The sequence below is a fragment of the Columba livia genome, chromosome 1, assembly GCF_036013475.1.
Source record: "Columba livia isolate bColLiv1 breed racing homer chromosome 1, bColLiv1.pat.W.v2, whole genome shotgun sequence".
Lineage (NCBI taxonomy): Eukaryota > Metazoa > Chordata > Aves > Columbiformes > Columbidae > Columba > Columba livia.
In genome coordinates, this window is record NC_088602.1 from 6,249,495 (window position 1) to 6,261,947 (window position 12,453).

Sequence of the window (12,453 nt, forward strand, 5' to 3'; positions counted from 1 at the left end):
AGCCTGGAAGTTGTCCGACAAAGTGTAATTTAGCCAGCCCAAAATCTATGAGGGTGTCCGAACTCTTCCCTGCCAAGCATTGTTATTATATTTAGCACATATTAGTACCCTTGTAACACTGTGAATGGTTTTGATTACGAAGAAATTCCATGTTCCGGGACACAAAGCACAACAGTGTAAATGTGATGTGTAATCTTAGTTAATTATAATTAAGGAAACTATTCTTTAACACTTTCATTGATAGATACTGAAGATGTCAAGAGTGAACAGTTCAAGCAGGTACTTGTGTAGGAAAAATCATAAATCAAACAATAGCATGATAACATAATTAAAATAACATCACAAACTAGAATAATAATAAAAAAATCTCTCTGAGCACTAGTGGATTAAGTAATCTGTGTAAATCATTTAAACTGTCATTTAATAAAAACTTAGGTTAGCAAATCTTTGGAATTTTGTTCGAACGCTAGGTGCATCTGTAACAGCAGTGAGGATTTGGTGGGTGCCAACAAACAGCACATCAGGTGTTGGTGCACAGGGGAGCCCATGATGCAGTTTGAGCTAGCAGCTTTGGCATCATATTCACATAATGAGGTTTTAATGGTAATACTCCACAAAAATTAAAAAGAAAAGAGTAGGAGAAAGCTCACTGGAGACTACGATGCATTTTTAATGTTTCCACCTAAAAAAATTCATAGAAAGTACAAGCTGAGCTTGTACTTTTACCTATCTTGAAAATACCTTTGGAATACCTTGCTTTGGAGTAAGCAACTCCCCCTGAAACACTCCATCTGTCAGAGTGAAGTTATAGGTCCTCTTTGCTATCATGTAAGTATTTTAAAGAATAAAGAAATCTGAAAATCAGAAACTCATGAAGCAGCTGCTCTTTGAAGAGAGGAAAAAGCAGGCAGATAAGATATTATTGCCACACAAACTATATTTACGAAAGGCACTGTAACTGATGTGTTCCTTTAACTGCAGTCATCACCTTCCCCTGTCACATCACAGAGACACAAGAAAATAAACAGGTCTTGGAAACCTGATTTTCTATCAGGCATTAGCGACCTTCAAGTATTTTCTCTTTCATAGCAGAAGATTCAGTACATTCTAATAACTTTTTACCAAAATTGAAATTATATCAAGCAGGGCTTCATTTGCCAAGTAGCAGCAATATTTGTTAAATATTGTTATACTCGTATGCTGCTAGAATTCAGAGGCACGAACTGGTATTATTTGCCCCACAGCTCAATAAAGTCCCAGAAGTTAGACACTCAGTTATCCTGCTTGACTCTATCACAGCAATAATTTACCAACCCCACCATGAAAATACTGGCATCACTTGATAATCATACAATGAAATCATATAATTAAAATACACAAATCCTTGTCAGGAAAACAGGATATATAAGCACTAGAAAAAGCTGACTTTATATCCTAACCTCATCATCTGTCCCACAATAACTTATTTCATTGACTTTAGAGACTTTAAAAAAGTACAAAAAAGGTAAAAAAGCTGTTCTCTTCAGCTCCTACCCTCTTTTTTTTTTTTTTTGTAATATGTGCACACATAATGATTTCAAGACATTGATCTGATACTGCCATTCTCCATATTTACTTAAGTATAGAAAAATATGACTAAAGCTATCATTAGAATTAAACAGGGTATGAACAAAGACTATGAAAAGAAAGTACAACAAAATTTCCCTTGGAAAGTGCATTAAGCAGGCTTTTGAATTACACATACAACAATGGAAGAAATGAGAGTATAACACATTTTGGTATAATGCAATCATATGTCTCTTATCTATACAAAATTTCATACAAAATGCAAGGAAGACAATGAAATTGTGCATATATTGTCATCTGATATTTTAGCTGAGATGTGTCTAGTAAAAAACACCAATTATGATAATTTTTTATTGTATATTACTTATAATGTTAATGCTGCATAATGAATGCAGGAAGCTAGAAAGGACTAACTGGGACACAAAGTCCAATTCTAGATACTGTCAGAAAATCATAGTGTAGATGTTTAGCAGTGGAAGAAATAATGATAGACCTGCTACTGTGAGGCTGATAAACAAACCAGGCAGCTGGACTGGTGATCTGCTAGTTGCTATGACATGCTTTCTGATTTTATCACACCACCAATAAACAATGTTGTTTTTCCAGGGCAATGTCTTGTTTTAATTCTGTTTTAAAATCCCAGTAGCTAATTAATTGCCTTATTGTAGCTGAAATAATAATTTCTGATAATAGCCACCAAACTGAAGAACAGAAAAACAAACAAACAAACAAACAAACAAAAAGGAAAAACCCTACAACACAAAACAGAAAACACATCATAAATCCCCAAACCCTTTACTTATCCTGTTGGAAGCTGGCTGCCATGCCCTGAGTGGCAGATAACTAGTCCCTCTTCATTCAGCAAGAAATATAAAGATAATTTTGAATCCTTTACAATGTGCTTGGTGGACTGCTGAACAAGGGATTGGCTTCATCATCTGCCTCAGCAGGGGCTTTTCTTTTTAATGACTGTCCTGCCTTGTATTTTAACACACTGAAAGCCTGAACTTTCTCTCTGGTCACTTCAGAAATAGCCTGAGGATGCCAGTTTCTTCATACAAGACCATAAAGTGATTAGGTTGAGACTGGCTACCAGTCACACAAAAACCAGTTTTCCAAAACTGGGCAACTTATAGGGTATCCTGATGCCTCTTTAACTGGCGAGGGAATCATTTGTGACCAACACAGAAAAAGGAAATCTGAACTTTCAGCTCTATTGGTAAAATCATTGTTGAACAGAGTTGAAGGCAGAACAAATTCTGCTCAAACAGATTAATTGTATTTTTCTTAATTTAGACTATAATGAATAAATGAAGAGATAATGTTGAAATTGTTATGGACAGAATGCTAAGAGCACCTCAACTTCAATCAGAATCGCTTCTCTTGCCAAAACAACTTCTTTGATTTCTGTGTAATTCAGTATTGTATACATTTTAATTCCCAGAAAATTCTATTCCCCCTCTTAATGTCTAAAATTATTTTGAAGCCAAAATAAACATGATTTTTCTAAGCTTCTGGGTTTCAAATACAGTGTACTTTCTCATGGAAAATGGTTCCATCTACATTTTCCTTGCCAAGTCATCATGATTTTATCAGCATGTAGAGTCACCACCATAACCTGATGTGGGAAAGACCATGACTCTGTATCCTGGCCATTCCCTTTGGGTCATGATTAACCTTTCAAAAAGTTTCGAAAAAGCAGCTGCTTGATTTCACAAGGCACAACGACCACAAATGTTGTTGGCCCTAACACAAGAACTATATTCAGGGGAGACTCCTTGCATCTGGCAAGAAAAATCCATAACATGACCCTAAATAATATGAACATGAGAATAACTTTTTCTTGATAAGCAGATAATGATTACAGAAGGATAACTTATGGTACAACAAACAAAGCTGTGTTCGATAGTTTCATATACACTAAGGCAAGTTCTTTTCTTGCTTTATGGCTTAGACAAAACATAGCCCGTCAGAAGACACGACTTTTGTTGTTACTGGGCTCCAAATGTCTAACAGGGTGTGGTTTTGGGTGATTTAACTCTGAGAACTACAGGAGACCACCTTTGGAGAAAGGTATCCTTAAATAATCTCTGCATCCAATATGTTCCTTTCCTCCTTCATATCATACCACTCTGTCAGTGGCTGCTTTGTTAGGAAAAGCTACTAATAGATACCTCTGAAGTATGACACAGTTTGTTTTGTAAGGGACCAGATGGCATCTAGTGACAGATATATTCAAACAATACATTCCCAGAAGAGGACATTTCTGTTCCTCTGACAGTACCTGAATGACATAGACTATCTATAACTTCATTAAAATATCCAGGGTTTTTCTAACAGTTACATGCAAAACTGTTTACTTCTGTTCAATAAGAAAACAAAACCATGTTTGCCTTTTTTTTTTTCTTTTTTCTTTTTTTTTTTTTTAATTTCCTTGCTGTTATTTTTGTAAAGAGATTAAACAAATTATTGTTCCTTTCACCAGCAGGAGTATCAATAAAGTCATTTATATCTTCCATCAAAGAGTCTCAAACAACCTGGTGGTATAATAGTACAGTTAGACCTCATTTATGTTTCAACCTTTTTTTTTACTTTTTTTTTTTAATCAAGTGATATATTTATATGCGTACTATATTTAGTGACATCTGAGTGTGGTCTGTATGACAAAGTCTGTGTTCTCCTGCCTTGCCTCTAACAAAAATCAAAATACCATCATTCATTCTTACAGTTAGGATTCAGGGTCTATAGAAGCTTGGCAATAAAACATATTGAGGCTTGAATACATTCCTTCCATTTGTGGCTGAATGCCTTCTAATCACTAAAAAGCCTCTAAATAGTCTCTACCAGAATAAAATAAGGTTTTGTTTAAAGTCTGAAATGGTTTTTATTTTGGGAATCGTGTTATTTTAGTTCCATAGTTCTGATTCTGTTCCATATTCAGCAGCAATTTATTTCTAAAGGAAAGTCTAACTTAAGCTCTGGGTTTAGGAAAATAATCATCTGCAGTTTGCATGATTCTGCTGTATGGTATTTCAGGTGGTCAGGCAGGGACTATGCTTAAAACCCAGGAGTTACATCCATTTTACAGAGATTACTTTCTAACCACTCTTTGAAAGCAGCATCTTTTAAATCTCTGATGTTTCGCTAGCTCACACAGCTAACAAGGAGGATTTTGTTTTTGTAAAAATGAAATTGTTCCAATTCTTATCCTACAATTAAAACCACATTTTATTTTATTCTTGTACTTCCAGAAGGTCTTGTTCTGGGTCCTTCTAAATATGAGCATGAAAACTTAGCCTTTTCTCTCTTTCATGATGTTTGCCGCGCAAAATTCGGTCTACAGAAACAGCCAAAAGTTACTTGAATTTTGCTTGAAAAAAATGAACTGGTATGTTTTAGAAACAGTGGATTTAATTCTTAATTTTAGCAATATAAGTCAAATAAAATGATAGTAAATTGATGTAAAGGTCCTATACTGAACATAAAAATAAGGCAGAATAATGCTTTGTTCTGTTTACACTTAAAACCATATTTCCAGTTTCACACATTACATATAAAGTACCAGATATCACAACGCTACTAAGAACTGAAAATTCAGAAGCTGTAGATTTAGATGAAAGATTTTTTTCTCGCACAGAAATATAGAAACATCTTCTGAAGTGTTGGTATATGCTTTGAAGTACACAGTAAGAGCAAAAGATTCTCAGCATCTGCTAACAAATGTTGGGATGCTTGGGTTAGATCTTGGATATAATCTGTCAAATTGCATTAATCAAGTTAAATTATACTTCAAGATGCAATGAAATGTGACCAACAAAATTAAACATAATAACATAATATATCAGCAAAAATGCACTCTTGGTGGTAGTGGGTAAAGAAACTGCAGGTTTGTTTTGACATTGCTTGGGTTTTTGGAGTATCTTTAAGATGCAACATGCTCGTTGCTGAAGGTTTTTGGCTGTTCTCATAGGAATTTAAAAGGGCATGACTCTTTAGCTCTTGCACTACTGAGGATTTAATTTGCGATTAAATAATGAAAAAGAAACTGATCCTCTGCAACTTTCTGTAAAGAATGTGTTCTGCCATCCTATTAATACAGATTGCAACTTAGAGACTCTATAGAAGGTGCGTAGTATTGCTCACATTTTAATCTATTTACACATATGTAACCTTAGTTTTCTAATAGATTATAGATTGAGCAATGATGACAGGCTTCTTGACCAAACTTTCACAAAAGTTTCATTGCTTTATTCTGCAACCAAAACCTTAATGAACTTGTGATTGGACATTGATTAATATAGTAATGATGACCAAGACAACTCCATCTGGAGAAGGTGATCCCAAACAACAGTAGCCAACAAAACACAGCTCTCATTAATTCAGCTAGAAAAAAGATTAAATCTACAAGATTCACTTGAAAACAGACAAGTTGTGTGTGTGACAGAAATAATCTGTCAAGATTAGGTCACATCTTACATATCTCTGTATATGTATTTTGCTCAGTAAATACCACCGATTTTTTGTTATTTTGTGTACACATATTTAAGTGTGATCCTTAAAATTTTATTTAGGACATTTGAACACTGTGTCAGTTTTATAATAATTGTTTAATAAACATCTGTTTTTCTGTTTGGTAAATTAGTCAATCATATAAAGAAAAGCAACACTCCTACATTTTTTTTTTTTCATACCAGTGCATTGCAAACCACAGATGTGGTGAATTATACAGGAGACTGAGCAGGCTGCTAGACTAACTCCATGTTGTGTATGCTGATGGTAATCCCACCACACAAAGCATAAGAGGTTGATAAAACCATTTGTTTCTGAGTACTGGACTCCCATCAGTCCTGTGCTTATCTTAGATTTAATCATTTGATTTGATTCACAATGCTGCTTATAGCAAGGATTCACCAAAGTGCTTACAAGAGATAGTTAGATCTGCTCCTGCTGGGTTTTGTTAGCATTTGTGCACGCTTTAAAATGCTGCAAATTTATGTTTGTGACTCCATGTCTCCAAAAACAAGTATACAATATCTCTATACATGAACATTACCTATTCAGATCCAAGAAAATGCACCTCAGTGGAAAACAATGCAACCTAGAGATCAGCCTTTAAATTAGTTGTTTGGGGATAGAAGTATCAAAAGCTTGTAAATCCCATAAGTCTTATTTTCTAGGAGTGGAAGCTAAGGATACTAGTTTATATAGCTCTTTTCCAAATTTTATGCCAACTACAGAGTGTTCAGAAATCCAGATTTAGAACCTCAGGCATTAAAATTCCTGCAAGGTGAATTTCTTTACAAAAAGATTTGTTTTCTGTAGAAAGGCAATCTCTTCCCACAGGCTGGTAAAACTTAAATCTAAGATGGCATCTCTAACAACAAACCAGAAAAGCCCACAGGTGCTGTTTTAGCTAAATAAGCTGTGTAACAACAAAGTCTTTATGGCATTAAAAACGCAACAAACTAACTTGAGTTTCTAAATGAAATATAAATATGTAAGTACAGAAAGAGAATTTCAGACATCACTTCTCGAGCCATGAGAGGCTGCAAGACTATGAAATTGTACAAAATTTGAAGTTGTCTCTTTCTTACCTTAATTACTGCTTTTCACCAATGTCCCAGAAGCAGAGAACATCCTGTGTTTCAAAGCAAAGTAATATATCCATCCTATGAAAAAAAGAAAAAAAAAAAAAATTGAAAAAAGCCTGCAATTTCAGAAAGTTTGTGTCTCTTGTACTGCACTGGAATTAGAAAGTAATGCCGAAGTCCTGTTCAGTGCCAGAGGAAAATAAGTTTAATTATATTTGCAATGAGAAGATCATAGTCATGTGAAACATTTAATGAGTTTTAAACTGAGAAGGCAATGCAAAAGGACTGAAGGCTCTTCTTGTGTCACTGATTCAAAGAGCTTTTAGAAAGTCACTTTTTATATCACTGAGTCATATTGCAGGTTTTCTGACCTGTTATTTACATTACACAATTTAGTACACATGTTCTTTAAACATAGTTTATTATGCTATAAACCAAATGGATGTATTTGCTTGTAGTAAGGTTTGTGAGCCCCTACTCCTTGGGCAAAACATAGAATTAGTGTTATATACACTCAAAAGTCTGATCCAGATATAAAAACATACATCTTAAAATACAACCATTCACCTTGCCTATCAATCACATTTCCCACCAGGCCAACAAAGATACTCCATCCACCTAAGGATGTAATACATTCAAAACACACACACATCTATACACATATACATATAGTTATAAATAGATAAATATATAGTTAAGATGTTGATATGGAATGGGAATATAAAGCCAAAACTTTTAACTTTGAGCCAGGACTCTTCCATTATCCTTGCATCTTCACAAACTCTTAATTCACATAGGAGATGCTCTTTATATGAGAACTTTAGATCTGATTTATCATTTTCCCAGGTCTGTTTGACAATATAGACAAGTGCAAAGGAGCATGGAACATGGATAATCTTCCGGCTTCTTTTTCTGCTGAACAGAAGTAAATCAATGAGTAATCAATTGCCGGCTCTAGGTCCACAGAGGTGATGAGCACAATAAACTCACCTGCCTACAGATTCCTGTGTTTTTAATTGTTCTGCCTATATTCTGGCTGACTGTATTAAATATGTGGATAATTTTTCCTTTTGTAGAGCAGAATATTATTTGCTGCTTTCCCAGGAATTCTTAGAGGAGAACTTGGTCCTTTAGTTTTGGTTATTTGTGGATTCAAAATGACAAGAACTCTTACTTTCCTAAAAAGTCCCAGAAATGATACTAGGTTATCTGATCACCAGATACTGCTGTCTTTTGAGGCTGAAACTGAAGACTTTTATGCTTCTGAACCTTAATCTAATCTGGGATTTAGCCTCAAACCTAACCATCCCAGTGCCTGAGCTTTAGTGCTTATCTAAAAGCAACCAAGTCTTCTCAGCAGTTTAAGCTCAGTCACCACTGTAATAGCAATGCTGGTCACACAGAATAAAATCACAGGTGAAGGAGAATTCTGCAGGTACTGGGCCTCTGCTTGTTTTGTCCCTGTTTCCCAGCTGTTATACTTTAAGCAGTAAGCTATTAAAACCCAGCAGTGACAGAAAAAAATAAATAAAATAAAATAAAATAAAATGACAAACTGCTTGGAAAAACAAAACAACAACCAAAAAACCCAGAAGCTGCAATTTACAGTGGCAATATTTGTCACTGAAGTTCTGTGGATTGTCCTTCACACATAAAGGAGCAAGCCTAGGTGTTGCCTTTGCCTTTCATAGGAAGGTGATGGAAGTAAAAAGCATGAACCAAAAGAGAGGATGCATCTGGAAAAATAGTCTTCTCTCTACACAAAAAATGGCACATTTTTTTCCTCTTCATAGTTCATGCATTTATGTCATCAAAATTTTACTTATTTAAGATTTTATCCTGTATTCTTCATATTTACACTACATACATGAATCATGACTGTGTCAAGTGATTACTTCTCCCTCAAATTAGTAGCATGGAGATCAGGGTTGACTGAGTAAGCTCAAATAAAGAGAAGCCCTGATACAGTCACATGCTAAGATGCTACTAATACATAGTGCATCCCAATACATCCCCATACAAACCCTCTTTCTTGAGGGAATTTGGCCCCAGTTTCCTCCTACTGGTATTTACATCGTTACTGACTTTCATTTTTATTCATTACCTGAAAAAATGCAATGTTACATTTAGGAAAATGTGTAAGCAAGAAAACCATCTCAATAAAATGTATTATTTATCTTGCCCTAACACAAATCCTACACAAGAACAAGGTTAAGAACAAACTCTTATGGATGTGATAGAGTTATAATGATTTAATGAGTTACAGCGTATCAGTTGAATTGTTATGAATTCCTGTCTGCATGATTTTCAACTCTACTCTACTTGCAGGTTAATGTAAAACTTCAAACGAAAGAGAAGTTGTTTTAACTAAAGCTGCTTGACCTTGTATTCAGTATAGCTACATGTGAACATTCTGGCAGTTACAGGGGCTGAGCTAAGAGAAAGGTGTGATTTTTTAAGCCAAAGTAACTGAAGTTTGCACTTAAAGGAAACAGATTTTTTTTATTATTTTTATTTTTATTTTTCAGTGAAACTACTCTGGTTGAAAAGAACTGGTTGAAAATGACTTATGAAATCTAGGGTTTTTTTTCTTTCTTTAATTTATACCATTTTTTTCTCTCTAATTCTACTACTCTGACAGTGCTTTTCTCTTTTGACTTGCTCTTAAAAGTTGACCTTTTTTTTTAAGCTGCAGAGACTACATGACTGTGCAACAGTTTAATACAAATTAGTGGAAAGCTCTGAAGTCTAACAATACTTAAATGGGCACTTGTAATTGATGAGCATTTTAGGGGAGAATGATGTTGCTTAACTCAGAGAAAATTAAATTCTTGACCTGGATTTGGAGCAGAAAAAGATGAAAAATAAAAAGAAAATAAAAACAAACATGAAAGCAACTGAGAAAACACACAAATACATAAATATAGTAGCTTTAAAACTGCTGTTCAGACTTATTATTGTACCTGCAACAATGGAGTCCTCCCTGAAACACAAGATAGTCTTTCCAAGAATTTGCTTTCACACTTTAACTATATAAGAACAAGCATGCCAGAAAAACTCTATCTTCACGGGGAAAAAAGGCTATGTAAGGTGCTGAATTTAATTACCCACCAAACACCTGTATTCACCTCTGATCTCATTCTAACCACCTTGCTTCTTCTTCTGGTCCCCCTGTCAATGTAACCCTTTCCTTGGTGAGGCTCCTTGTCGTGTAGTAAGGAGTGATTACCAGGGAATTCATGGTGGGACTGGACTAAGAAAACTGAACTTTGGTCATTCCTCTCCTTCCCCCAGGTAAACTTCTTGTAAGGCATTAAATGATTTTACTGACATGTTTTTAACTTTCTTTGTACAACAGGAAAATCTATTAATTGCTTTACCTTATATTGAGTTTTACAAATCATAGATTACATGGTTGTCACTCAACACACTGCAGTACCTATCCGATTTCATGAGCCCTGTAACATACACTTTCAAGAAAACGGGAAAAACTAATGTGTCATGTTTCGTGTTGTATGTGTGAGGTTTTCATTTGATGATCCCTTTCGAGGACTCCCAGATCACGCTTTCTCAACACAGTTGATTCCTGTGATTAACTTTCAAACAAATTGTGCCTGCCATGAGGTCTTGGTGCAATACAGAAGCTCCAGCATCGCACAGGGCCAGGGGGTGTCTACCCTAGGTTGCTCACTGGCTGCAGCCCTGGCTGATGAACCTTCCTGACTATATGACTTAACGTGTTACAGGGGGAATATCCTATCTTCTCATCAGCTGCCAGTACATCACTGTGACTCCATGCTCAGAAATGTTTATTTAACAAAAAGCAGTGACAAGTTTTCTTGGTATTACAGAGGAAAATACTTCAAAAAATATTACAGGTTCTTTCCCTGTAAGCCTCAGTTATGTAGGAAAATTCGTCCAACTAGCTACAAGAAGAGCCTGAAAGACATTCAAAATGCCATTTTCTGCATCATTATATTGGATAAATAGCAAATACCTGCCCCAGGCAATAGCAGTTCTTGTAAGAAGTATATTTTCCTAGTTTGCTTTCCCTTTTTTTTTTTTTTCTCTAATTCTCTTTGGAAAGTTGAACGGATCTTACACCTCTAGGAAGCAACTTTCTTTCTAAGCCATATGTTGAAGTCAGAGCCCATCTCTTTTTCTGTTATCTCTGCTACAATGTTTTCAGGTTGATAGGCTATAAAATAAAATTAAAGCAGATCACTCTAGAACAGCCGACACAATTTTGCCCATAATGCCAATTTTAAAAGATAATAACTTTTTATTTGACTGTTGTGTAAACTAAAAAAAATTAATCTATTTACTAAACTTTTTTTTTTGCAATTTCTTTTTCTTCATAGTCAGGTCAACATTTGCTATTGCACTGCAGTTCTCCACTACATTATACTCTTCCTGCTCTAGTTGAGTCACAATCATTAGCGGATAAACTCCATTACAGATGCTTCTATAAGTACCTCAGTGGTGAAGCTGAAAATCTAGGTCAATTTTTTCACTGAAAAGTGAATCAAATTTCTTTCTGATGATATTGGAAAGCATGATAGAGAAAAACTCTACTGCATACCTTGGGAAACTTTGATAGACTCTTAAACCTTGATCAGCATTACTAACCAACAGCATGAAATCACACACTTCTGCATACAGCAGCTACTAATAAATGCTCATCCAGCTAATGCTTCATTACAGGTTGGGGTTTATCAACTTTAGGAACCACATGCCACTTTCATTTACTTCTGTGTATTTCCAAATTCTCTCATCTCTATGACAGTGTGACCAGGCAGGAATGTGAGACAGAATTTAGCCCCATGAGTCTGTCTCATGGAGGAGTTACATAAGTAAATTAATATCACTGAAAGCATGGATTAGAAGCATGTGGCAGAATGCAACCCCCCTCCCTCCTTCAGTATGGCACATCTCCCCCTTTCTCTGATACTTGAGGCTAACAGCTTCTTTTGTTTGGCCCAGAGCACCCTGGCTCCTGGGACATTAGCAGAAGGGAGTGCCAGGCACACTGAGCCGCGCCCAGTGTGGGGGATGTTTGGAGGCTTCAGGGGCACCCACAGACAGTGTGGGGGTGCAGAGAAGCTTCTAGAGTGCCTACAGTCAGATCTGATCAGCCAGATAAAAACGGGACTCTCGTCGAGACCCAAGCCCCATTTTGTGTGGGGGTCTCTCGGAGTACGAGCTCAGCCACTGCCGCCAGGAGAGCCCCCTCCCTGGGATGGAGACTCCGCTTGCCTTGCCGCCACGGGTGTAAGTAAAACTTCTCGCAGGACTG

The 12,453-nt window shown here is 35.9% G+C and overlaps 1 protein-coding gene across 1 annotated transcript in view; it reads right to left on the minus strand.

Moving 5' to 3' along the window:
• Positions 1 to 12,453, minus strand: part of TENM4 (teneurin transmembrane protein 4) — a 1,656,871-nt gene that overhangs the window by 964,793 nt on the left and 679,625 nt on the right. The window contains exon 5 of the mRNA XM_065029145.1: positions 7,161 to 7,235. The gene's annotated coding sequence lies outside the window, so the exon portion shown is untranslated. The remainder of the gene's footprint in view (positions 1 to 7,160; positions 7,236 to 12,453) is intronic.